At 33.1% G+C, this 26,055-nt stretch overlaps 2 pseudogenes; both read left to right on the forward strand.

Annotated features, from left to right (window-relative positions):
- Positions 1-205: 205 nt before the first annotated feature.
- LOC105304423 lies at positions 206-555 on the forward strand (annotated as a pseudogene).
- Positions 556-25,564: 25,009 nt separating this feature from the next.
- On the forward strand, positions 25,565-25,683 carry LOC111730926 (annotated as a pseudogene).
- Positions 25,684-26,055: the final 372 nt, after the last annotated feature.

Here is a 26,055-nt window from a genome sequence, read left to right on the forward strand (position 1 = left end):
GGATGAACCAAAAATTAATTAAAAGAAATAATAAAGTTTAGATGGGGAGAAGACAAAAGAGAGATGGTGGGAAGAATGAGAATAAAAGCTAGACAGGCTCTCCATCCCTGGACTCTATTGGCAGCGCAGTTCCCCCAGCCTCAGGCTGTTGCCTGAGGTCAGAGCCTGTGCTTAAGAAATCAGGCCTCACTGGAGACATTCAAGCACAGGTTGGATAACTACTTTTCCAGAAAAGAAAGGAAACTCATGCATCAGAAAAGGCAACTAATAAACGTACCAAAAGAATATGGCTGCACAAATGCTAGAATCTGATCAGATCAAACAGTTTAAGGAATTTCTTGGAACCTACAATAAACACAGAAATTTGCTTTTTGGACTGTGTTAAAAGACTCCACAAGAAGAGAAGTAAAACCTGAAAAGACCACGTGTTCAGAACATTGCTTACAGAAATATTTAAAACTGACACAAAGAATATCCATGAGATTTCAGGAATATCATATTCAGCAGAATGAAACTCTGCCAGCCAAAGCAGGAGTCCTTGGCCAACAACAATAGAGAAGCCCTGATGAATGAACTTTTCATGAAAGATTGCCAACAGCTGTTGCACTGGAAATGAGGATTCATCTGATAGAATCCCCTGAAAGCAGTAGCCACCATGTTAAACCATCTGTCATGACTGGCAAATGGAAACCACTGGAGAAACAAAATTGCTGTTTACCAGGAATAATAAAAATAGAAGGTCTTATTGTTCAATAAAAATAAGAAGATGCAACATTTGTTGAAGCTTTAAGATTCAACAGCTTAGTCATTTGATTGGAAAAATAAGCCATTGTTTCAATTGTGACTTTTAATTTTAAAGCAAAATATGTGTTCAGTCATTTATGAGATAGAAAAAAAAAGTTTTATTACTAAAAGTAAAATATCTGGGGAAGAAAATAAAAGCTAGATATTTTCTAATGTGCCTTGTTTTACAATTTTCACCTTAGAACCTTGTTCTTTTTTATATATTTGAAAGATAACAATAACTAAAAATGGAAAAAGTGAAGCAATCCTTAAGATAAAAAAAAAATGAAACTCACTAATGTTACTTTATATCAAATTTGTGGCACAAAGCCAAGGATATTTATCCTAATGAATTTAAAAATACGATTTTGGCTATATATCCCTAAATAGTTTCGCTTACATAACAAATACTGAGAAAGGTAAAAGTAAAGATCACTAAATCAGAAATTGCAATTAGTGGTCCTGTTATTAAGTTTAATGTTGGTATAATTTAAAAACTATTATACATACATACTCCACTACAAACTAGATTATAGCATATAAGTAATTATACTAATACCATTAGAAACCAACATTTTTAGTATAAAAGACAAGGACATAAATCAAATAAGTTAAATAAAAATCCTATAATCTCCATTTAAATTTGGGGATTTAGTATTATGAATTTAGAATTTATTTACTTACTTTTTTTTAGAAACTTTAGTTTCCATCAACTTTATATTTCCATTTTTATTTAAGGGTCTGTGGAAGATAAGATCACTCGGTGGTTGTTCCTACCCATTTAGTGGCCTGAGCAGTGGTATCTGCTCACCAGTCTTCGGTGGGAGCTGAGAGCTAGTCTTTAGTAGGGAAACACTGAATAGGCACCACGGGCACTTGCGCGCCTTCAGCCCAGTCGGCAGCCTTGAGTTTAGTAGCAGTAAACTCAGAAGTGGAGAAATCCGTTCACCCGGAAATTCCTCCTTGGTCACAGCCTTTTTGGCAGCAGCCTGCTTTTTCTGTTCAATCTCTTCAGGGTCTCTGTAGAAGTAAAGAACATCGCATGGGTGTTCACACAAGATAATGCTGCACAAGCGGGACAACTCCCGCCCAGCACCCACCACATCAGACCTACAGAGTGGGCTTCCTTGTTGTTGCTGGGGATGACAATGTCCACATAGTATGGAGGAGAATCTTTGTTATGCGGAGATACTTGTTACATAGGAAGCCTCTGTGAGAGGCTGATGGTCAGCCCAGGGATCAGTAACCACCGGAAGTCGCAGCTCCCAGGAGGCTGCCCTCCATCTAGTTCATGAAGCTTCTGGGAGTGAAGCAGCCAGCAATAGATATGGCCCCAGGGGCAGCTACAGTCTTCGGCACAGCCGGCTGGCCAGTATTCCTAAAGGGTATGACACTGACATCAGCCAGATTTTCAGTGGTAATAATGGCATGAGCTGCCAGCAGAAGCTTCTCCCAGGTTCTGCTGAGAATTTTGAGGTAATGCCATCACTTTTCCTTTTGTAGATATAGCATTCTATTTAGAAGTCAAGGTTGGTGCCACCTAAGTCCCTGCTACAAGAAATTTGAGGACATCATCCTCCTTCATTTGCAAAACATCAAGGGCTCCTGACATTGCAGTTTCCATTTCTCATAGGAACCCAGAACAATGCCATATAGATTCCTCTCTGGGTAGCATGGAAAGATAAAATTTATTTCTCTTGCTCTAAAATAAATAAAATACATGTTCCTAGCTCTCCACTGAAATGCCTGAGAAACTGTGACAATCCAGTAGAAAAAGCAAACCTACCACCCAGATATAATTTCCAAATATCATTTTCCACTAAGAGAAACTACCAAGGCTCCTTGGAGATATATATAATTCAAAGCTATGACCAGAAATTTCCAAGATGAGACTGATTATCTTGTTATTTCAGAAATCCTATGTCTAGACTTTATCACAGAGTATAAAAGCACATAGGAGGCAACATGGACTCCCATTAGCCAAAGATGGAACAATTTGAGCTTCGAAAAGAATGAATACTGAAATGTATGAAATCTATTAAAATTGATAATTACCATGATTATTATAATTATAGTTAATATCTCAGTGTTCATCTCTTGAGATTTTATTTAGGTAACCAGTTCATTATTCAGGAGATACATACATAAGGTAAAATAATCAATAGGAATTACATAGCACCAGTTATGAAAAATTCTTACCAAAATAAAGAATAAAAGGAAATAAACTGAATCATTTGGACATCTAGATCTAAGTTACATAAAATTTTGACAAGTAACAAAAAATTATGAGAATTTCAAACACACAAAACAGAATAGTATATGAAAAGTGAGATAAACCAAAGAATATAGATATTAGGAGATAATGAATATAAGATCAGAAATATATGAAATTCAAAACAAATATACAATGGAGAGAACCAGCAAGATAAAAGTTGACTATTTTAAAAAGTAAAACTGCACAGTCACTGGCAAGAAGAACAGCAGCACATGTAAGCAATGAGGGAGGAAAAAGGGGAATAGGGCAAAAGTAAAGATAAAATTTAGATTACAAAGAGAAAACAAATGTAGAATTTTACAACAATAAGCTTGAAAATTTAGATAGTCTACTCGATTTCCTAGAAAATAATAAGTTATAAAAATTGGCTCAAAACATTGTCTTATAATAAATAAATCGAATCAGTGTTTTAAAATGTAAAATGATAAACACCAGGCCTAAGGTTTTTAGGCAAAGTCTATCGAATTGCAAAAGATTAATCTTTTTAAAAAAATTATTTATTTAAATTAGTTTCAAGTACACAGTACATTTGTTAGACATCTATATAGTTCATAAAATGATCTCCCCAATTGCTTTCTCCCTCCCCTGGCCCTCCACCTAGCCATCATATTAATGCTAACTGCTGTGCTCCCCATCCTTGTGACCAACTATCAACTACTAATTTGTACTTCTTTAACCTAATCTTATAAACGCATTTGCAGAGAAAAGAGGAAAAAAAAGAAATAAATTACTTCGCAATTCATTTAATGATGAAAATGTAACCTCAATAGCAAAACCTGATCATGGCAGGCTGAGAAAGAGAAATCAGAGACCACAGGGCTTAATAACATAAATGCCAAGATATTAGGCAAAATATTAGCAAATTTAACCCAGCAGTGTATAAAAACCACAATACGTTGTACCCAGTTGAGCTTTTTAGAACTTTTTAAGATTGAGTTGCATTTCTATAATTGTACTCTTGCTGCCACGTTGAGAAGAGACTGATGTAGGAGAAGAGGCAGAAGGTGGGAGATCAGTTAGGAATAGGGTTACCAGATTAAATTTTTATTAGCTAAATCTAATAACTTTAGTTAATAAGTTATTGCAATAATTAAGAAATGTTGTTGGCTTGTACCAGGACGGTGAGCAGTGGTCAGATTCTGGAAACATTTTGATGTTAAATTCAACAGGCTTTTTTTTTTATAATTTAAATATGGATTCTTTTCTATTCTTCTGTCTGTCATCACTTCTCCACACTGTTCTAGGCCATTACCCTCCCTTACTGCAGTTCTGAAACAGTCTCCTAATTGCTCTGTTGCCTCTAGCCTTGTTTCTCTACTGTTCAAAATTTCAGTCTAAGTTATATTTCTAAAAATACAAATGTTATTATTCACTACTTAAGTCCCTTCAGTGACTTATTTTTGCCCTTTCAGTAATGTCTGACTCCTAAAAATAGATAACATTCACTGCGCAAGGCCATCACTTCCACTATGTAATCTCCACCTTCTGTCTGACTAACTCCTATTCATTCTCTAGTTCTTAACCTAAATGTGGCATTCTCAGCAAGACCATCACTAAGACAGGTTTTGTTCTATGGCCATAGATTCCTATAAATTCTAATTTCTCCTACCATATAATTTGTCAAGCTACATTATAATCATTTGTTTAACTGGATGTTTTCTCAACTGTTTTGTAACTTTGGAGAGAAGAGAGATGTAAATATCTCGTTTATTATCGTATCCCTAGACCTTGAAGAATGTTTGACATAGAGTACATCATTAATAAATATTTTAAATGAATTATTAATAAATTAACTAATTATGTACTTCCATTTCATATTTGCACAAGGATTATTGAGACCTCCAAAATAACAAATGGTGTATTTCATAACAGCACACTAAATGCTGCCACTAATTATTATATTTGCTGAAAATAGCTCCATAGAATGAGCTTTTTTCTTTAACTTAAAACATAAATTTGTACATATATATCACAAAATGAAATTATGACAGTATACATTTTGACATTTTGCTTTAAAAATAATTATTTCAATCTCTGATTAACTAGAACTTACTTTATTTCTACAATATAAAAATAAAGTAAACTTTTATTTCTGTATATTTTATTTCACTACTCATCAATAAGATGACCGAAAAGAACAGACACATTAGAAAACATTTTTTTCTCCCACTGTAACCAATAGTGAAAGACAACGAAGTGACTCTAGAATGGAAGTCAATGAGATATAAGAATTATAAAAGAAAAAGGGGCATATTTAACTTTGAGGAAGGATTAATAATCTAAGTGAACATGTCATTGATAGAATAAACTAAGCTTCACATCAAAAATAAAGATTTAATAACATTAAACAGTAAATAATATGAATTCATGATCCTTTTAAAAGTAGTATCTTTTCTAGTTCTAGCTAGAATTTGACCCAGCAATAATCTCATCCTATCTACCAGAATTACTCATGTAGAAAAATCTGATTTGCAACCCTTGGTGCCAAGATATTAATTTCTAATACCTTTTCTCTTCCTTTGTAAAAAAACAAGAACAAAATAAAACAAAACCAAAAAACCAAAAAATACCTAGTACTTCTTGGATAACACTACCATAATTATTTGGAACAAGTCGACTCTGTGAATAAAAGCATGACATGACTCTTTTATTTCTAGCTTTATTGAAATATAATAGTTGCTCATATTTACATTGTACAATTCAATCAGTTTTTTGCAATTATTGTTGGCATACAATAATATATTAGTTTCAATTGTACAGCATAGTGATTAGAGATCTATATAATGAACAAAGTGATCAATCCACTAAATCTTGTACCCCTCTTACCCCTTACATATTTATTACATTATTAACTATTTTTCTTATGCTACACTTTATATCTCCATGTCTATTTTGTAACTATCCATTTGTACTTTTTAATCCCTTTGCCCTTTTTCACCATTCCCCCAACCCCCCTCCCATCTAGTAGTTCTCAAAATATTCTCTGTATCTATGAGCTTATTTCCACTTTTGTTGTTGTTGTTATTGATTTTGTTCTTTAGATTTCACATGTACGTGAAATCATGCGATATTTGTCTTTCTTTATATGACTTACTTCATTCAGTGCAATATCCTTTAGGTCCATCAAGGCAATATCTTTTTCCATCTCCTTCCTTTTAGTCTGTGTATCTTTTCATCTGAAGTGAGTCTCTTGTAGGCAGCATATGTAGGGGTCTTGTTTTCTTATCAAATCAGCCACTCTATCCTTTGGTTGGAGCATTTAATATTTCTATTTGAGGCGTCGTTGATAGGAATGTAGTTATTATCATTCTTTAATCCTGTTTTTGATACATGTTTTTTCTTCATAAGGGAGTTTCTCCAACATTTCCTGTAATACTGGCTTGGTGTTGATAATTACTTTAGCTTATTTTTGTCTGGGAAGCTCTTTATTTGTCCTTCGACTCTAAATAAGAGCTTTGCTGGATAAAGTATTCTCAGTTGTAGATCCTGGATTTTCATCACATTGAATATTTTGTGCCAGACCCTTCTGTCCTGCATAGTTTCTTTTGAGAAATCAGCTGCCTGTCTTATGGGTACTCCCTTGTGGGTAACTAAGTGCTTTTCTCTTGCTGTTTTTAAGAGTCTCTCTTTGTATTTAACTTTTGGCATTTTAATTATGATGTGTCTTGGAGTGGACCTCTTTGGGTTCACCTTTTTGGGGACTCTCTGAGCTTCCTGGAGTTGTATGTCTATTTCCTCCACCAGGTAAGGGAAGTTTTCCATCATTATTTCTTCAAATAGCTCTTCAACATCTTGTTTTTTTTTTTTTCAGGTACTCCTATGACATAAATATTTTTACATTTAATAGTGTCCCATAGACTCCTTAAATTATTATTGTAGTCTTGGCTTCTTTTTTCTTGCCATTCTTATTGAGTGTCCTCGGCTTCCCTATCCTCTACATCAGTGGTTGGATTCTCTTCTTTATCTACTTTGTTGATTCCCTCTAATATACTCTTCATCTCAGATAATGTGTTCTTTATTTCTAACTGGATCCCCTTTATAATTTCTATTTCCATTTTTGGGTTTTTTTTTTTATCTCTTTGTTAAGGTTCTCACTGAATTCATCTTCACTTCCCTTAAGTTCATTGAGCATCTTTATAAACAGTGTTTTGAACTCTGCCTCTGTTATATTGCCTGACTCCATTGTTCCTGGATCTCTGTTCTGTTCTCTCACATGATTTCTGATTCTTTTTCTTTGCATTTTGACTGCCTTTCCATGTCTATTTCTATGGACTAAGCAAAGCTCCTAAGTCTCAGGACTCTGCCAGCACTTCTGTCTGGGAGAAAGCTGCCCCTCCAACCTTTGCCCTGAAGCCAGTCAATTCAATTCCTCCTCATATGTCCCTGCCCCCTTTTGAGCTGCAGCCACAGTGCTGGAGCTCAGAGCAAGTGAGTCCAACACTGAATAAATCCATGTGTGCAGTCTCCTTAAGGGGAAAGTCTGTGATTCCCGCAGCCCTCCATTTCACTCAGCCACAATCTCTGCTGTTTTTCACAGCCAGAAGTTGTGGGGACTTCTCTTTTTAGCACTGGACCCTGGGCTGGGTAGCCCAATGTGGGGCCAGGATGCCTTGCCCCTCTCGGGGTACCTCCACAACCAAGATATTTCTCTGGATTCTCAACCGCCACACATGGGTGTGGGACCAATCCACTTCACATCTCCACCCCTCCCTCCAGTCTTGAGGTGCCCTCTTCTGTGTGTCCCCAGTTGTAAGTATTCTGTTCAGCTAGACTTCAGGTGACTCCCAATGATGGCTATTCTGTGATTTAGTTGTAATTTTGATGTGGTTGTGAGAGGAGGCAAGCACAGCGTCTACCTACTCTGCCATTTTGACCAGAAGCCTGATATAGTAATTTTTACTTACTTAATTAGTTAATTTTAATGATAAGAGTATAATATACATAATATCCTTTTTTCTATTAAGTAATTATCTTTTTATGAAAAGCAAAATTTTATCTTTCTCAGTATTTGTTATGTAAGCCAAACAGTTTATGAAAATTAAATCCTACAGAAACAAATTGATTCTAACTGGTGGTCTCTCACCATATACAGGAAGAAAGAAATTTCAGCTGGTTTTGCAAAATGAAGAATGAAACAAATATTATATTCCTCATTGATCAGGACATGAAATCTCTGAATGGCAACACTAAAGATAATCAGATGATGATAATGCTTACCTGTCTCCATTAATGGTAACAGACCAGATCAATATACAATATTTAATTGGCAGTAGGCTATAGAGCTTTGGACAAATAAGAGTGAAAGAATAGATTGTTTTGGGAAAGCTGATCAAGGTACCAAAACTTAAATGAATGGCTTAAGTTTGACATAGCTACTTAATCTTTATTATTAAAATAATGGGACCAGGAGCTCAATTTGAATTATCTTAAAGGGCACAACAATAGCCCATACCCCATTCAAGAAGCATTTAGTTGGTGTCCAGAACCTACAACTTTGACTGGTCTTCTTGACACTTGAATTGTTTCCGACTTAAATACCATGATGACCACAGCTATAAACTTCCCAGCTCTGCTTGGTGAGACAAAATTACTCTGTTTCATTAGAACAACTTTCTAAAAGTGAAAATACTCTGTCAAACTGTATAAACATTTAAAATTTTTGAAACCAATTTGCCAAAATTTAATTCAGAAAGTCTGTAAAACTTCATACCATAAACAGTGTATGAGAGTGATTTCCCCCACAGTATGTTTATAGCAGAGACAACTAGTTGCCTCCTCAATGTTTATTCCCTCCTTTACTAACAGAGAACACATTTTATTCCAGACAGCAATGTGCCCAGCCCAAAAGTGCATTTTCCAATACCCTTCCACCCAAGAGTAAACAAAGAGATGGAACATAAATCAGGTAAGTCTCCCAGATATTTTCCATCTTTCCTCCTTTACCTACCTGAAACAAGGACATGAAATTAGGGCTACAGCAGGAATATTGGAACCAGAGGAGAACTTGAGAATCAAAGTCATTTGCTAAGGATGATGATAACCTTGAAACTACCAAACCAGCCCTGGATCACACACACATGTGATTTATTTTAGGTGAGAAAAAAATAGACCTCTTATTACAGCCATTTATTACATATCTTCTCATAAGGAATTCTTTTGTAAAATTATGTTTATAAAAAATTGTATTCTTAGTTTAATTTTAACTTCTTTCAGGGCTTAGTACTAGTTCCCCTTTACCAGGCTTATATATTTGTGAGCTCTTTCCTCTGTCCTATCCAGTTCCAAAGTTTTAATAAATCCTACATGTTATTATTCAACTTGTGTCTATGAAAACTCTCCTCAGAAATGCAGACCTAACTGCTTTCTCAAAATTTGATATTTTCATTTAAATGTCTCAAAGGATACACTTAAAAATTCCCCACACTGTACATGTAACTTTCTCCCCAACACTGAACTCATTCCTTCTGTTTTATTTTAGTGAAAAATATTAATGTTCAATAAATGGGCACATCAAAAACTTAGTTTTCAGTCCATCACATCTATAAAATGTCCACTTTTGCCATTTCCATCACCACTACTCTAATTAATCTCCAGAGGTGTGCAAATAAAATAACCCCCTAGATTGTTTCCCTGTATCTATATTGCCCCAATTGTTCCCTTTTAGTGTATTCCTCAATACTCAACCACTGTGAACTTTTGAAAATGTAAATCTAAACACGTTCCCCATACATACACACACACACACATACACACATACATATGCACATGCACACACACACACCTCAAATCAATCAATGGCTTCCCATGCTTTTCAGATAAAGACCAAAAATGTTAATATGGCCTATAAGTCTATGCATGCTCTGGCTCCTATCACTTACCATTTGTCATGTGACACTATGATCCTCTTTTCTCCTTTATAGTCACAGTGGTTTCAGTTCCATGACCATGTCATGGTTAGTCCCTTCCCAGAATCTTTGAATACAGTTTTCCCTTTATCCCAATGCTTTTAATTACTCTTGCTCATTCTTTAGTTCTGAACTAAATAAAAATTTTCTCAGGTATCCTTGATTCCCTCTGCAGGTCTTATCTCTTAGTTACACTCTCTCTAGCACTGTGTAAGTACAAGTATCATCTTGTAGTATTATGTGAAATTTGGCCCATCTTTTTATCCTGAATGCCAAGCATAGCGTCTGACTGTAATAATTGTACTACAGATAGCTATCGTTAAATATTTAATTAAGAAATTCATAAATAATTTATATTTATGCTGACCAGAATATATATTCAAGTGTTTCTTATGAAAGAATATGGGTAGGTCACTTTCTCTTCCCTAGACACATAATTGACAAACCACCTGGCATATGAATTTTTACTTCCTTTCTCTCTCAATATGTTGTAAAATTTACTCTCTTCTGTACTTATTATTGCAGAAGTTTCAAAGGTCACTTTTTATTCTTTGGAGTAAGAATCATGCCTCTTTGATTGTAGAATTATTCATTTTCTTTGATTGTAGAATTATTCTGCCTCTTTGATTGTAGAATTATTCATTTTTCCTTGAAATGGTTTACAAATTCGCTAGGATAAGATTAGATATTTTTCTTAGTAAATACTTTGTCTTATAAGTCAAATCTTTCTTCAGTTGTATAATGTTTTCTTAAATTATATCTCGTATTGATTTTCCTTCATATCCTTTGGTTTTAATCTCCTCCTTAGGAACATAAATTTTCTCATTTGACCTTCTCAAGTCTTATCTTGTGGTTTGTAATTGTCCCTTTTTCTTTCTGTTATTCCGTTTTCAGAGTAAATGTCCTAGATTTGTCCTCCACATGACAGATTCAGTTTCTGCAACACCATCACTACACTTCATTATTTCTAAGACTGAATTTCAGTCTGCAATATTAAATCCTTTTACATGTTTCCTTGTCTCACTGTATTCTCTTTTCATTTCTTTCTGACACTAAAATCAACTCAATTTTCATCATGGTTTCTTGTGTTTTCATCATAGCTTTCAATACTCTGACTAAGAACATAATAGAGAATCAGCTTCCTAAAACTAATTTCAGTTCATGTGGTATATCTTCACATGTTTGGGTTTTTGTTTTCCTTTGTTATTATCGTTTTTGCAACTTGTGACATCCATAAACTAGAAGATATAAAACTTCATCTGGTGTTATGTTGATATCAGCTCTAAATCAGTGAATTCCCCTTTCTCATCATAGCCATGAGATTGCTATTAGAATTATTTTCTTAATTTGAAAAATAATGAGATAACTGATTAGCCCATACCATAACTGATGCAAAATAGTTTTTGTTGTTGCTATTTTATAATTGTTCAGTTTTATGTAAATTTTCTGGTCTAAAGAAGGACACCTTGGTCTCACTGCCTGGTTATATACCCATGAGAAAGAGATCTGTTTCTGAATACTTTTAAAAATTCTTTTTTTCCTTCATTAGCAGTGATTATAAAGAACAACATTCTCCATAGAACACCATTCTCACAGCTCTCTCAACTCAAACAAGATTGATTGAAGAATGAGGGACATAAACGGGGCAGATTGTGGAGGACAGATTATATAGTCCTCTTTTTCTTTCATGGAGAAAATTAAGCAATTTAACTTGATAAATGAATGAAATTTTCTATGGTCTCTTCTTCCCTCCCTATCTCTATTGTTCACACAACATTCTACTTCATGACCTCAACTACACTGTAGTAAATAGAAATACTTCTTTGAGTTTTGCAGATTGGAGATTCCTGGCTTCCAATGCTGTTGAAAGTTTGAAACATTTGGAAGATTTGTTGTGTTTTCTAATGGTTCAAGAGCAAATTATTAGTCATTATCTGCCATCATAACTTGAAAATCCCTAAATTATTATAGTTTCCAAAGACTGACAAAAGATTGTTTTGGTGCACAAATAAATAGAATGTTTAGACTACCTATCAGTATTTTAATTTTTTCTCTTTCTGTACTTTCGATTAAATTTTGAAGCCTAATAATATTTTTATGTTTATATTTACAGTCCAAACTATCAGTTAGAATATTACCATGTACTGCAGATGACAGAATATATAGTCATAGGCAGTGTTAGATCTTTTGTTTCATTTAGTCAACTGTACATTGATTAATTTAGTTGACATTTGTGGGAAAATGAATACGTTTGATCAATCTGAATTGTTGGTGAAGTAATACTACTAATAACTTATTTTTATGCTGGCAATTTTTATTTGAACTCACCACATAGAAGGCAAAGTCTCCTAGAAGTTAGAATTCAATTTTTGCATGTATTTAATTATCCCTCTACACTAATTGCCTTGATCATCTCTTTCTCAATAGAAAATGTCGCACTTTTCTTACTGACCTAGTTAAAGTATATATCCTAAGAGAAAATATCTATTACTACAAATTAACAATTTTGTGGAGATTCTTTAATTATTCAAAATTCATGGTCATTCCCACATTCAAGGTAGAAAAAGTATTTCTCTTTCAAAATTATCTTGTTTTCTGTAGGGTTTTTATTGAATAGGTATATGAATAATATTATAACAACCATTTCAGAGCTTTTATCAATGAATATTTTACGAGTTAGGTATAGATGATATTTATGAAGTATAGTTTATCTGGTTAACAACAAAATTTGAAAGGATCTATAAAAATACATGAGAAATTATTAAAATGGAAAGGAAATACTTTACAAATTGTTGAATTTGTAAGAAAGTAATATAATAATGACCTAGGGTAATAGTTTCTGTCATTTAGTAAACACTAAATTTTTCTAAAGCAAAATAAAATTTAAAAGGAATTATGAGTCTCATAATGCAATAAAAGGAAATTTCAAATGAGAAATCCTTTGACCAGTTTAAAAATTTTTTATATTATCACAGGATTAAATGGACTTAGATTAGGCCTATTCATTTATTCATTCATTCACTTCATTTGATTCAATTAATTTGTGTGTATTGAGCACTTACTATGTACCAGACACATTTATTAACTAGTGGGTTATAGTGGGAAGAAATATATAGACAAAATTCTGACCTCGTGAAGTTTATACTTTAGTAAGGAAGAAAATTACCAAATAAAAAGGTATTATGTTATATGTTGATAATTTCCGAGAAGAAAAGTGTAAGGACTGCAGGTTGGGGATGAGGGGGAGTGTGAGCTTTTAAATTAAGATAACAAAAATCCTTATTGTCACCCAGATGAGATGACAAAATTATTTCTCAATTCTAAGTAATTTTGCCTATAGACAAGGTCAGCATTTTTCTTACAAACAGCTTTGAATTCATTCACCTGCTTTAGCAAATAGTGGATGAAGACCCCAGAGTTCCATATTGCAAACTACGGTATAGGTACTTTACATGGAAAATTTATAGGTGCATGTATATTCCATCCTGGCCAGAGGAAAATTTCGGTATTGCTCCTGTGTGGAAAATAATTCTAATTTTGTGCAACACCATTTCCCAGTGGCCTGCCAAGTTTGAGTCAGCTACTAAATGCACATTAATATAACTAAACAAACTGCTGCACTGGCTTCATTAGTATTCACAATATGACCTCTGGAAAATATCTACCAAAAATTTTGGCCTTGGCAGACTTACTGTTATTCTGCCATTTCTGAAAGTAATTGGAAAATAGGATCAGTTATTTCTAGAGACAATTCTTGGTTCACGACATTAAGACCATTTAGTCTGTGTTCAGAATGCCTGCCATTCTCTTTGCCATCACAGAAGGATACATATCTCATTAATCAAAATTCTGAATCAGAAAATTTAAATATAACTCAAGGTAAAAGGAGACTAAAATCTAGCCTTATTTTCTATTTTATGACATTGAAACGTCATATGATTACCAATATGAATTCTTTCCATAAAATGCAAGCTTTTATAAAATGAGCATGTAGAAAATATTTTATTAATGAGAAAACCACCAAAATGGTAAAATGTGCTCCAAAAGCATTTGATGAACAGGAGTTTATACCGTCTATCAAGAACGCCATCTAAAAATTTTTAGAATAGGACTGCTAGGTTAGATATAAATTTATTATTGTCCTATGGGGCAATCAAACTATAATCAGGGTTATCTTTTCTATCAGATGGAAATTTACATGTTACCAAGCAACTTCATACTGTCTGGATTCTGATCAAGTGGTAAATAGCAAAGTCAAACATAGGTACATTCCCATAGAAAATTATATAATCTGTGGGTGAGCTTACTTAAAGTGTCTCAGAATAACATCGAAAAGACATGTCACCCCCCCCACCTTTTTGCCTTTTTCCACTTTTAATAATTTTCTTTGAAATATCCTTTAGTCCAGGCTAGTACAACAAATACATTAAACTAGGTGGCTTAAATAACAGTTTATTTCTCACAGTTCTAGAGGTTAAGAAGTATAAGATCGGGGTGCCAGTATGGTCAGGTTCTGGTGAGAGCTCCCTTCTTGGTTTGCAGATAGCTATCATATTGCGGTGTCTTCACATGGCAGAGAGAGACAGATCATCTCTATCATGTCTCTTCTTATAAGTGCACTAATCCCATTCATGAAGGCTCCACCTGCATGACCTAATTACATCCCAAAAATCCCATCTCCAAATACTATCACATTGGGGATTAGGATTTCAACATATAAATTTTGGCGGGGGGTGGGGGGGAGGACACAAACATTCAATTCATAGCATTACTTGTCTTGGTCAAAAATTATCTCCAAATAAAATAAAATAAAATAAAATAAATAAAATAAAATAAAGTAAAATGAAATAAAAAGTTGGACTGATTATTTTCACAGATGCAATAAAAGGTGTTAAATAACTGTATAAGCTTCCTTGATTATATAGTATTCAACAGATACTAAGGCAAAACTATTAGCTTTTGTTTGTAAATTTTCTTAAAGAATCTAAGATTGAACAATTTAAAAGATTCTATTAAGCCTAGGCTAAGAAGTCAAGGCCAAGAAAAGCTCTCCCCTAGATATCGCTGTGGTGGTACCCATAGGACTAGCAAATTCCTCCTTCTTAAGGTCCTCAAAATATGCTAAGTTCTTGGCCTGCCAGGACATGACTTTATTTATCACTTGTGAGTCTAGAGTCCTATAAACCAAATAACAGGCCAATTTCCCGTGAGGGTTTTGTATTTATTGGCGCTCTTGTTCTTTAACAGTGTGCTTGTCGTGCCTGATTAAAAGTTATTCGTTCCCAAATATATTACTGCGGTATATCTTTGGTTGCACAATCACCTTTTCCAATTTGAGGTAAAATTGGAAATGATGGAAATAACTATTACTACAAAATAAGAAAATGTTAAATATATTTGGTTCTGAATTATGAGACTTCAGTGAGAATTAGATTCCATTTTTAATGTTTCATTTCCATTTATAAAAACATATAGTTCTAAATCGAGGGTAAGAGAGCTAGAAGGAAGAAAAAAATGATTCCTTATATATTCATCAGTAAATAGAGCAATAAAACATCAACAATATTTCAAACACACAACTGCTATTAAAATTTTCTCATCAGTTTATTCAGTCTTATGTAATTAATTCTTTATCCTGTGGACTTTGGATAAGCAGTCATCTTTCATGAAGTCATCTTCTTGTAAAATAAGGAGTCTTAGAAAGTCTGATGCAGTTCTCTGATACAGTTGAAAAGATTTCTAAGCTATAACAGCTTAACAATATTTAGACAAAACCTATTCATTGATGCATCAGTAATTAAGATACCTGGTAGAGTCTCTTTCTTGAGATACAGAAACTAGCCTTCTTTGTTGAAGACATGAGTTCTAACCTTTGAGTTTTCAAATATGAACCAGAGGAAAGCAAACTTCACCTGTAAATAAGAATAAATGTCTAATCAATAATATCTAAATAGAAAAGAGCCATTGGGATGTACTATACAAAACTATTTCATAAGAGTTTAATACTTTTTCCCTTTAGGATAAGAACCAAATATTATGAATAGTGAACATATTGACAAATATCCAGGGCCTTACTGTGAAGTTTTAAATCTCTTAAATTATTATATTAAAAACATTTCACATGTGAAAAATTAACCTAGGTAAGCATAAGCTTCTCTTATTTTTTGATTATTCTTCTCATTCATCTCTTACAATAGTATTGAGCTCATTAATAAATATAGAACAAACCAAATAAACCTAAATATTTAAACTATCTTTTTTTAATCAAGGGAGATTTAGATACTTGATTAAGGTAGGATGGATGATGGGAACCTGAGAAACAATATTTGGTTAATTAACCAAAGTGGCAATATAACATTTTTAAATAAACATAAAAGTTTACATGGCTGTAAGAAGTTTTAGCTCTTTCAAAAATGAGGACCCTTCATTCTTTTATTTCTGAATAATCTACTGCAGAGGTTAGCAGTCCATAGGCCTTTTCATGAGTTCATGGGTACAGTTTATAAGCTAAGAATAGTTTGTACATTTTTAATTGTTTGAAAAAAATGAAAATAGGAGTAACCTTTTGTGACATGTGAAAATTATATGAAACTTCAATGCTCATAAATAAAGTTTTATTGAACAAAGCCACACTTAATCATTTACATATTGTCTACAGCTGCTTTCCTGCTACAGTGACAGAGAAGTTGTACCAGATTTTATAGTCCTTATAGTTCACAAAGCCTAAAATATTTACCATCTAGGCCTTTACAGGGGAAAAAAAATGGTGACTCCTATTCTAGAATTCAATGAAGTCAACACAAAATGCTAAAAATCTTTCTGGTAGATAATGAATCTCTGCTCTCTGAGATTACACAAAGAGTAACTTTTTTACTACTCTTTGTTAAAACTAAAAATTTCAATATCAATTTTCATTTTAACAAAGAGAAAACCAAATAAAAGATTTACAAGCTCCTTTCTTTATAAATTGTCTTTTGAATAAGCCCATCAACAATGAACAACATTTGTCAAAATATTATACACTTCAATACTTCTTTTCAACTTCATCGTTTGAAGTTATTATAAACCAAGACTAAATTTCCTACCTGCAAAAATTCTGCAGCTTCCTATATCTGTCTTTTGTTATCCTCTTTTATATTTTTGAACAAACACTTTGTTTTACAAACTACTCTCATTTTTTTTAAATAAAATACATCCTAATGCCTTGCACACACAGTTGTCCTTTTTTTGCTATTATTAATTTAGTAGGGTCTCAGTTATCCACAGAAACCATATGTTTTAATCAACTTAACTAACTTATTTTTTACAAAGAAATGTCTATCATGCAAAATAATTAGCAAAATGGAGCAAAGCTCATGGTTCTGTATAAGAATCTTGGAAATTATGTACAGACATCCATACTACTTTGTACATAATTAACACTGACATATAAACTTTGTTAGAATTATAAACACACAATTTTAAATTGTTCACAGTCTTAAAGTATATAGAAATAAATTTGCTTATCTAATCAATAAGCTAATAAAAAGTTTACAAAACTCAGAATTATTAGTCTCTTCATAAAAAATAAACCTAAAATAATAAGAAATAAAATGCTTTGACTGTATTATATTTAACACTTATAAAATTAGAGAAAAGTCATATATTTTGAAACAATTCTAATTTGTACAAAGATTCAACTTGAATATGTGAACTCGGTTCTTATATAAACATGCTCACAGTTTCTGTAAAAAAAGGATTTTTGTCTTTTAAAAGCCTAGCACATTTAAAATTTCAGTTTCTTTAGTTTCTAAAATTCTTTAGAACTGCAAGATATAGAGAAGTATTTATAAAATCTCTATAAATCCATTAAAATAAAGCTCCATTAATTTTGGAGACCGAATAATCTAATTCACCCTCCAAAGATAGGAAAATATTTCAAATACCAAAAGGCTTTTCTCAATTAGACACTCCAGCACTGAGAGATTACAGATTCATTTTTCTACCTCAATCATATGTCAAAAATAAACATAGAAAGTGCCTCTTCAGATATCAAAGGACTGTTTTTGGTCCTATGCTAAATTTCTACAGAATAACTTTTGAGATTGTGGTACTAGGAAAGTAATCATCAAACATTTTTTGATAAATTCCATGGAATGAAACAAGCAAATAGTGAAGTCCCCAGGATTGGGTCCTGGAGGACTGGGGCCTGTGGAGCCAAGACCCTGGCTGCAGCCCAAGAAAAGTCAGAGAGGATATCTTTTAGGATACACCCTTCCCAAATGACATAGAAAGTTCACTCGTAGGCAGCACCTATAATCTTTTATTCTGTAATTCCTGTTAGATTCCCATTGGTTTCCATTTTCATTCCATTGATGCTTCCTTGGCTGCTTTGATAGGTTACTTCTGCCTTACTTCTGGTACACTAGATCTTAAAAATTAAAGCTTTAGTAAGTGCATCTGAGATGGGAAATTACAACATATCTCTACCAGAAGAGATCGCAGAGCTGAAAGAGAAGAAAATGCTTATACATACTTGTTAAAATTCACTAATGAGGATTCCAGGGAAGAAATTACTGTTATCAGTCCAAGACTGATTCAGAATCTAGTCTTTAGTACTAAATGCAGCCTTTATTGTGATCTTCAAAGACAAGTGCTGTTAGATTATTTTTCAAGAATGGTCGGCTTTGAGAATGGGGGAAAATGACGTTTATTAAACTTACCTCTAGGCTGATTTTACAAGTCATTTGTGAAGCTGTTATTAAAAGGCGAGAAACTAACAAATCTTTTGTTTAGGTTTCATAACTAGTTTGTCTTGAGCTTCTCATCAATTTCATAATATTTATTGTTTAAAAAAATCTTTGATTATAAATTTAAGGATTATGAGACAATGTTTTATGTGTATTCCAATCCAAAAATTCATGGTTGGTCTGAAAATAGTATTGAACTTAAGGTTGACTACTATTAACTCTACAAAGAGCAATTATTATATAAATGAACCATTTTTCTTATGCAAAATATAGGTACATATATATTCAATAAATTGACTGGATAGCACGTAATTTATCTCTCACTTTTCAGTAGTAAATAACTAAATCTAACAGAATAATAGTGAAATGAATGATAAAGTATATCAAACATATTCACTAAAAGGTTATTTACTCATATTTTACTTTATATATTACTTTGGCTGATTCTTTCTGATTTGGCCTATGTAATTTTATTACTACAGTTTTACCATCATATTTGGCAATGTATGGGAAAATCATATGTTATTTTAAACTCACCTAGGAAAAAGCATAAGTCACATAGCATCTGTTTTAAAAAGCTAAGAAAATACAATGTTGAATAAATGATTTTTTTTGCTCTTCATTAGGATTTGGTTGCAAAAGTTGGTTTGATTTCTAGTATTATCAAACCTAATCTCTTTATGCAAGATATAAATGAGTTGAGCAATAATAATAATAAATTATTTCATTTTTAAATGATGATTATGTTCCTACTTCTGGGGTAAAATGCCAATGAAAATTAGAAATTAAATTTTAATGAATTAAGTTAATGAAAAGCAGCTTCTAAGGCTATGTAAGGTGCCTGAGAATAAGTACAACAAAAGAAGTGTGAAACCTGTATGAAGAATATTATAGAAGTTTACTGAAAGACCTAAACAAACGAAGTTAATGGGTAAGAGGATTCAACATCAAATATTCAATTGTCCAAAATGCAATTCAAACAAGTATCCCAAAAGTGTCCTTTATGGATCCTGAGATCTTGAGCTTGTGTTAATTGAAAAGAAAATGTATAGGAAAGGGCAAAGGAAATAACAAAGCCACTCCTAAAGAAGAAAAAAAAGTTGAAGGGGGGCACATATTCTGCCAGAAAATGAGACAATACCCATTAGTAATTTAAAAGTGCTGTACTAACATAAGGGTAGATAAGTAGATGGATGCAATCATATTATAATGTCCTATTTTATAAACTTGGGGGGAGGGGCAGTGTCATGGATGTTTTATTACTATATTTTATAATAAAATATTATAACATATTTATAATATGTTAGATATAGTCTTTTCTGTGGTATATTATTTATCTATTGCTGTACATTACCCCAAACTTTAGTTGGGCAGCAATTCAGGAGCAGCTTAGCAGGATGGATCTGGCTTCAATTTCTTCAAGTTTATTATGTTCTATAAATGAGTTAATTTATTCTATGAGGTGAGAAAGATTACAGTGTGCGCATGATGGTCAAATGATGAAGTAGTATTTTTTTTTTTTACAGAAAGAGAAGGAATATTTTCTTTAAAAATTTAGACATAGTCTACTATCGAGATTTTTCTTGTAGACAGAACCTGGGAGATATATTTTTAATGAATGGAACTAAACACTAGGATACATTAGAAATAAATATCACCAAAGATTTAATTCAGTCAGAATTAGGAAGTACTGAGCCAGCCTATTTAAATTAGAAGCACAGATGTGTGAGGGTGGAAGATAAAGTCAAAAGATCTCAAGAGAGAGTGGCATATTCCATCAAATATTTACTCTACACTGGCACTATACAGAACTTACATTGTACTAATAGAAACACAGTTTAATGGACCTGTTCCTTTAAACTGTGGGTTGTATATTAGGCCGTTCAGGACACTAACAGGAGTAGATAGGCCGTTCAGGACACTAACAGGAGTAGATAGTGAAAACTACACAAAGTTAAAGTAGTATAACAAAACATCAATCAAAAAATGCCATAAATAAAAGTAACAAAATATATTTTTTTCTGTAGAATTCAGCGAATCCAGTGAAGCTTCAAATTACAATTAAAAAATAAATAGTATATGAAAGCTTAGGTGATATGGATTACAATAACTGCTCACCAGTGCATTCAAATGGGCCTTTCCTTAGTGGTCAAGAAATAGTTAATTCTACTTTCAAAATTAGTCAGTTATTATAGAGTGTAGTTATATGCACAGATACACTCTAGGTCTATAAGTATAGTAGGTTTTGAACAATTCTTACTTATCCAAAATAATTATGTAAGGGAAATTAATACCAATACCTTTCAAGCTGAATTTTCTAAAGTGGTTATTTTTGTAGTATTCAAGTGAGGATTTCTTTGTAAGACTCTCCCTTTTGGAGATAAGATCTGGGAGAATCTCTGAGGAAAATGAAAGGTTAAAATATGTATCCACTTATCCTATATATAGTTGCCTGCAGTCAAATATAAGTGAGCTCACTTCTGAAGTGATTGACTTTCTTGTAGAAAATATGGCTTTAAGCAACATTCTCTGTGCTTACTTTCCTGCTCATAGACTAAATTCAGTATCAACTATTCGAATTCATCAGGATCCAATTTTGTTTTAATTGAAATGTATTATGTAAAATGTTAATAATCCACTTAAGTTACAATTTACTAAATCATACCCTAGTGACTCAAAGAGTCAACATAACTTCCCAAAGTATCTAACATACCACAAGGGAGTAGTTTATGCCCCTGATGAAACTAATTGAGTATATATGTAAAATTCTAGATATTGTTTGCTTATGTATTTTAATCGATTTCTTGTAAAAGTTCCTTTAGTAAAAAAAATGAATCAAAATCCATGACTTTTAAGTAAGAGACATTTCTACCAATTTTAATTGTGTGTGTGTGTGTGTGTGTGTATATACAAAAATATATAAATATATATATATATATATTATAATAAAAATATTTGGTCTTTGTCCCCATTTCCTGGCACAGAGCTCCTAAAATGCTTGGAATTTCCTGGGTGATAAGAACATTTTTTCTTCTAATGTTCTAAGGAGGTGACTCTTGGTGAGCCCCTAAATAGTTTCAGGATGAGGGCTGGTCCTAGAAAGATCAAGCCTTTATTAAAAGCTTGGAACTTTCAGGCCCTCCCCTCAACCCCTGAGGAGTAGAGAGGGGCCGAAGACAGAATTAATAATCAATGGCCACGATCATGCCTATGGAATGAATCCTCTACAAAAAAACCTAAATGATGGAGTTTGGGGAGCTTCTGAATTGGTGAACACATCCATGTGCTGGGAGAATGGCATACCCTAATTACACAGGACAGAGGCTCCTGCACTGAGGACCCTTCCAGGCCTTGACCTATATACCTCACACCTGGCTGTTCATTTGTATTTTTTGTAACATACTATAATGGTAACTTTGACTTTTTCTTAAGTACAGATTTCATTACTTAATAGTTTAAAACAAATATAATATCCAAATCAATGCATGAAATTAACCAAAAATTTTTCAGTCAAGATGACAGACCAAATATACACTATTTTCTCCCCATGCACTCTTAAAACCCCATTAAGTCACACCAAAAGAATAAAAAATATATAAAAACTCAAAATAACAGAGAGAATGGAAAAAAAGGGATTTCTGTGAGTTCCTATAAGATAAGATGCCATGGACTAATGAAGCAAGGTAGAGGAAGCAAAAATCTAGAGTATGCATGGAAGATACATGCATACAGCCAAAGGGAGATTTACAGTACATTATAAAGTGCCAACATTTGAAATGCCAGAAATATTAATTAGCAGAAAGATAAAATAAATTCAATCTTCTCTTATTGCTCACTGTCTTTCAAATGGAGTATAGAAAAATAAGTTGGGCAGATGCACAAATGAAATATCTCTTGAGTGCCAAAAATAGTTAATAAAATTGATACAAAGCATTGACTACTTCGGAAAAGGGGTGGTTGCTCTCTCAGTCCATTCAATTATTTTCAGAATTACCTAAGAATAATGCAATTGAATTCTTTGCAATGAGGTAGATGCTAATACTTTACAAAGATGATTTTTGTCATTAGGTGGTTCTATGAAGGTTTACTTATTCTTCATTTATTTTTAATTAACTAAAACCAGCATTATTTCCTGTCCATGTGTTAAACAATACTGGGACCAGGCATGCTTTCTTTCCCTATGTTTAACTGTACTGATACTAAAGAGAAGTACTTGAGCTCTTGAGCCAAGAAACATCACTCCTCAAAGGTAAAACTATAAGCTAACTAAAAAGTTCTTTTAGCAAGAATAACAGCTTGCTCAACAAGACTAATTCAAGTCCTTGCCCCACTGGATTTACCAATTGAAAGTTATTTTTATAAACTCCACCTACCTGCAGTCAATTTCCCCACATTGCAAGACCTGCCTTAAAATCATCCATCCCAGGCCCCCAAACCCTATAAATATCCTTTACTAACTTCCTCACTTTGAGACATTGCTAATCTTCTGTCAAGATGTTCCTCCTTACTACAGTAAATCTAATAAACGACTTGCTTGATCAACAGGTATTACATTACCTTAAAAATTACAATATTCATGTCCATTATTTCAAATGCTGGAGTGCCACTCCGTAAAAGGCCAATTTTGGATTACCTGTCATTACTACAGATCCCATAAGTAGGCATGCATTTAGTCTAAATATAAATATTTTATATGCTCTCACATTAAATCTAAAATACAAATACTTGAATCCTCTTGTGTTCCAGGATGGTATTTTCAACTAAAAAAAATTACAATTATTGAAAGAGAGGGTAAACTAGAAGGAGAAACTATCCTCATATATATTTTCCTTGCAGGTCTTGATCAGCTATTTGTTACTAGATTTATACTAGACTTAATTTACTTCTAGAATCTAGGAAATAAAAGAGGCTGGCAGATAAAAACAAAGTCTGTCTGTCAATCTAGAATGATGTTGATATGAGCTGAACACAAGAAATGTTGAATCCAATCAATAAATTTTTTGAACTAGATTGTCTCAAAAACAGGCACAGAAGACATCAGTAGGAGTTGATGAGTAAAATGTTCCTCTGCAATAAATTCAGTCTTTATTATATTTATCCTAATGTTTACCAGCCTTTTGCATGGAAAATATTTCCCCCTAGAAGAAAAATAGGTTTTATGCATGATTAAGCAACGAGATTCTCTGGTAATAATACTGCTAAAAACACATTGCATCTAAAGAGACAGAAATTTATAGTTCTCAATCACTGAATCTATGTGTGGACATCAGAGAGAGAGTGAGAGGGAGGCGGGGAAGAAGCAAGAGAGAGAGAGAGAGAGGGAGAGAGAGAGAGAGAGAGAGAGAACAAGAAAGAAGAAAAAGAGAACGAAAAAATAAAAGAGGAAAGAGAAATGTTGAAAAAGAAAGGCAGGCAGACAGGCTTTTGGAAAGTGTTTAGAATTTTCCTAAGTCTCCCAGCTTGTCAGTGGTGCAATTGAAACCTGAATTCAAGTCTGATGCCAAAGTCACGTAACTATAATGTCTTTAGATTTTCTATCACCAATTATTCCTTCTATTGCTCCCTCTCCTTTAAGTTATAATTTTCCACAGGTTTCTTCAATGTTATGCATTTATATAATTATTATAATCAAATAGTCATCTACATGTTAGAAAAGGAGACTTCACTTCTTTAACATGAGCTTAATGTCTTTAAAGTTTGAATGTCTTTTTAACAGATCCTTTAAATCTTATACTTCTGAATTATATTTGTTATTCATATTCTTTGGTATTAATATGCCATATTCTATAAGGCTTCCAATCATTCATTACACAGACTTAAAATCATTGATACTCTACTAAATGCTTATTGAAGTCCAATTAGTAATTTAAATAGTGTTTCACCAGTTTGCAAAGATTAATTATCTCATCCATTATGATGACATTAAAATGTGTTTTACATTGTAATTAGCATCGATAAAGTAAGGAGTGAGACTTTTCATCTATTATGAGAAAAATGACATGAATTTTAATATCGACGAAATGCAAATGTTCATATCTTAAGTCTGTTCATGGTGCTTATTAAATGTCCCCAACACTAAATTTATTGTATGTATTCAAATTTGTTGATAACTCTCTGCCAGACTTTAGATATAGCATATTATTCAAAAAGCGGTCATCTGTACTTAGATGAGAGATATATATTCATTTATTCACTCATCCATTAATTCAACACCTACTTAGTATACTCCCTTGTGCTAAAATCTCTTCTTGGTGCTGGGTTTACAGTGATGAATCAAACAGAACAGGATCGTGACCTTTTGGCATTGAACAAATAAATATCTCTTGGTAAGTGCCATAAAGAAAAAACAAGAAGTATATGGGAACCTGAGGCCTATTTAATATCTTTAATGACCAATTGACAAATCGGATTAGACAAATGAAAAACAGACTTTGTTTTGGAGCAGCATCTTCGAAATTACCTGCTGGGCAGTTTCTTGATCACGAAGAGATTTGAGGGCCCCCAGGAGTGAAGGTAAAGAGTCTGGGCAGCAGAGGTCTACTCAGGGGGCTTACAATAGAAGCTCTTTATTAACTTTATTAGGATTTCCTTAAAACACTATAGTGTGCTATGTGGTATCCAAAATTTAATCACATGAAATATGGTGTCATGTATTGTGAGTTTAAAAAAAAGATTTTCAAATAGCCTGAACTGTCAAAAGTGCAGAGAATGAAGCTTATACTTTACATAACTTACTGTACACTGAACTCAGAAATTCCCCACAAATCAAGTATTCATCACTTCCTAATCCTCTCATGATCACCATTTCCAGTACAAGAACTTTTCCCAGTTATATTTAAGAAAAGATTATGGACAAAAGAGAGAACCTGGGAGTCTACTGCCATGCTACCCTGAACGAGCTCGATCCTGTCTGATCTTGGAAGCTAAGCAGGGTCGGCCCTGGTTAGTGCTTGGATGAGAGACCACATAGGAAGACCAGGTGCTGTAGGCATAAAAAAAAAATATAAGGGATTATAAACTGACCAAGGTCCTTGCAATCTGTGAGGTCAACCAAGGGTTGCCTCGCCTAAAAAATAAAAATTAATTAATTTAAAACAAAACAAAATCAAGGTGCCTGAGATGCCATCTTCCCACAGTAAGCTATGGAGGAAACTCCCTTTGTTTAAAAAAAAAAAAAAAAAGACAGCAGTTGGGAGTGGCAATCATCATCAATCATGCTATATCCAGAGCACATTACCATCGAGTATTACTCTATTTCAACATTTTAACACCTAAAATGTACTTTAACATATGACATACTCATGGTGAAACAAAGATTAAGTTCTCGTGATTTCTTTTTGTTTCTAACATTTTCAGGAGTAAT

The sequence above is a fragment of the Pteropus vampyrus genome, unplaced genomic scaffold, assembly GCF_000151845.1.
Source record: "Pteropus vampyrus isolate Shadow unplaced genomic scaffold, Pvam_2.0 Scaffold340, whole genome shotgun sequence".
Taxonomy (NCBI): domain Eukaryota; kingdom Metazoa; phylum Chordata; class Mammalia; order Chiroptera; family Pteropodidae; genus Pteropus; species Pteropus vampyrus.